Here is a 3532-nt window from a genome sequence, read left to right on the forward strand (position 1 = left end):
GTGTTTTCCACAGCTCAGATTTAATGGAGAAACACTTCTGAAGGGAGAAACACACTGGATGCTCTGCGTGTGGCTCTTCTCAGTGTCTTTCCTGGCTCCTCTGAGAAGCCCATTGACTGTAGGTCGTCATCCTCCACCACTCTGTGACTGCAGCGTCGTGTGCCATGCTGCTCTGTTTTGTTCCATCAAAGGATGCTATGGTCACCTCTGTCATGGAAACTATTACTAATACACGATTATCCCCTGAATTTTCTTTCTGGGCTCAGCCACTCGCCTCAGACGTGCTCACTATTTATCTCTGTGGCAAACCATACAAGTGATCATGGTAAATACAGCTTAATGCATGTGAGCTGATTAAAACAACCCAGTACAGCTGAGCTTCAAAGTGGTGGCAAAGAATCAGGGGTTACTAGACACGGTGGTTTTATGTTGTCTTCAGGCAGTTTCAGAGCAACTGCCAGCCACTGTAAATGTTAGTTGATTTAAGTAATAATCCAAATGTGTTATTATGTTTTGTAGAAGTGAAAATGAGCAGAGTGCTAATGCTGTTAGGTCCAACTCTAGATTTCATTAACTATACTGACAACTTTTTACCACATTCACACATTTTAACATACTGGCAGAATGAGATGCTGCTGGGCGGGCAGATGACATAAAGTTTTTTCTGGTTAATTTGCCTCCTCATTGTTTGTAGGCACAGTTTTATCATGTGTGCAAAGCGACTGCATATTCGTTTAAAGCATTTGATCCTTTTAGCTTCTTAACAGACTTCAGACTGATTTCACACTGTTGCAAAAAGGACAAGAGACTGGAATTTTTCTCTGGGGCTGAGTTTTGAACAAAAAAAAAAAAAAGAAAAAGTCCTCTGATGATCATGAGGGAAAAAAAAGTTAAAGGCCAGTACTGTTAAAAGGTCTTTATTCCTCTTGTCTGAGGCTGTGGGGCCATATCATGGGAGCAGTTGTTAACTTGCAGTTATGAATAGCCAAACAGCAAAGAGACTTTTAACTGATTTTAGAGCGTCTTTGATCTGTTCGTTTTCCCACAAGATTGCCTGAAGGCGAATTTGTTATCGAAAAGAAGTGTGTAGTTATCAGTTGAGAATCTCTATAACTGACTTTACTCGTTCATGTGCACATTTTACATCTATTTTAGTGCTTGTTATGTAACTGGAGCGCATGTTTTATACATCGAACAGACAGAAAAGCATATGGTGTGCACAAACTAATATGATGTTCTAAGAAAATATAGTTTTCGATCCCGGCAAGAAGTTCGAGAAAAACAAGCGGTTGGGGCCCCACACAACGGGATCGCAAGATGAACCTTTGGGAGTCGAATAACAATTAGCTGGGTTGAAATAAAGAAAATCGAACAAAAAAAATTATTCAATCACTTTTAAACTGAAACTGCTCTTCAGGGTTGAGGCCAAGACTGTATTACAGGGTTCAGGAGCAACCGAAAGATCCAGACTGTCGCGTCACTTTGCGATACTGAGTCAGTGTAGCGTCCACTAACGCTGCTCAGAGACTCTTTTCTCATAAACTTAACATGACTGAAGCTCACAGCAAGACTGGTAAGTAAACAGCTGTTAATGCTAATGTTGCCCATGTAGCAATAGCTAAATTTACAACTAATGTTTGGATTTGATTGCACAAGATAAATATAGCTGTCTTGTTTTGCTTAAGTACTGCCTCCACTTTCATAACAATGAAAATTAAATTGCGTAATTTATCTAAACAAATGATTTCACATGTTTCCACATTAATATAATGAATCAATCATGGCTAATTAGCAAGTTGAAAACAGACTTTACCAAGGTATGAAACAGTTTAATTTACTTGAAGGTACTGTGGCAATTTACGGCATCAGATCAAACTATGGCAGTTAAACCCAACCGGTCTTTTTCTCCTGGCATAGACCTAATCTTGCCAAACAGTATTAATCAATTGTTTATTAACAATTATGTAATCTTGATGAGCTCACTGAGCTAAATGTGAACAGTTCACAGTTATTGGACATTGATCAATGCGTAGGCCTGAGAAGACAACCAAAGTGGTTTCCTGTAGGAAAACACCATGAGCACACAGATCTTCTGCTCCGGGGGGTTTCCTCCATGTGCACATCCTGTTGGGTACAAACCAGAGACCAGTCAGTTGCTACAGAAGATTACTCAGCATTGGAAAGTCTAGTCTCACCAGCAGGTTGGCCACTCCCAGGCTCCAAACACCAAACACCAACTCAGTATTTGCCTGCATGATCCACCAGAGTGTGCTGAGGCTCAGGGTCAACCAGTCCGTCATCGGTGGGAAACCACTGCAGCTCAGTCTCAGCATAAAATCACAACTCATGACATCTATAGCAGCACCTGTCACGTGATGTTCATTTTTCATCACATGGAGGTTTTATGATTTCTTTTTTTTGTTGATGATATTGTACCTAAGATCTTAATATATTAACATTAAAAGTACAAAGTAAAAATTATGTCAAAATCATATGTAACTACAGTACTTGAGTAAATTAACTTTCCACTCCTGGATTTAAGCTGCATGAAAATTTCACATTAGGAAAAACACAAATTCAAATTTGTACTGATTGAAACTAAGCAAGTGACTGTAATTTAACGATTCAAGCTCATGTTTTTTAATGCTTATAATGAATTGGAAGTATCATAATTAATGTAATGAAAATTTAAGTTTTTGTCATTCATCTGACTCTTTACAAACACCACTATTTTCCAATGTTAGTTGGACTCTTGTAAATGACTTTAAACAAGAGGACCATCAATCTAATATAATCATCTGAAACGCCGTTAGCAACACAGTCTTCTTTTTATTTTAAACTGAACAAAAAAGTGCGGCACAGTACTGTGTTCAGTACACTGTCAGGCTTTTTGGAGCCTTCAAGACAGCATGAAAACACTGAGGCTCTTGTTCGTTGATGCAAAGCAGGCTGCCACTGAGGACAAACATGATAAAACTTGTTAGAGTGGATCAAACCGAGATCTTCCTGCAGCACAGATAGATAGACAGCAGATTCAGTTCTGCATTTCTAATAACTCCCAGCTGTTTGTGCCGGAAAAGCACTGCAGTAGCGTTTTGCACCTTGTTCATTGCTGAACAATCTCCTGTCCATTTGGGTGATGAAATGGAATGACGGACGAGCAGCGCAATGCACTGCTGAGCACTTCGGGTCCTGCTTGGATGTACCATAAACATTATAGTATATGTGTTTCATTATAGTAAAACTTGTGCTTGTCCTGTATCCAGAAAACTCCCATGTTCTCTGGTTATGCCCCTAGCAACCCACACACGATCCAGACCCTCAACACTTGGAAGGAGGCTGCGCTGATTACAATAATTTTCCTTTTGGACTGTCAGAGATGGGCTGTCTGCTTCACTATTTCATACTCTCCTTATCTGCTTCTCTTTCCATGGTAATTGAGGATGGCTGTAGGCCAGTAAAAGTCCGGAGTGAGTGAGGGGGTGGGGGGGTGGAGAGGAAGAAGGACAGAAACAGAGGAGACAGAGAGAGC

Source organism: Seriola aureovittata, chromosome 14, assembly GCF_021018895.1.
Source record: "Seriola aureovittata isolate HTS-2021-v1 ecotype China chromosome 14, ASM2101889v1, whole genome shotgun sequence".
Taxonomy (NCBI): domain Eukaryota; kingdom Metazoa; phylum Chordata; class Actinopteri; order Carangiformes; family Carangidae; genus Seriola; species Seriola aureovittata.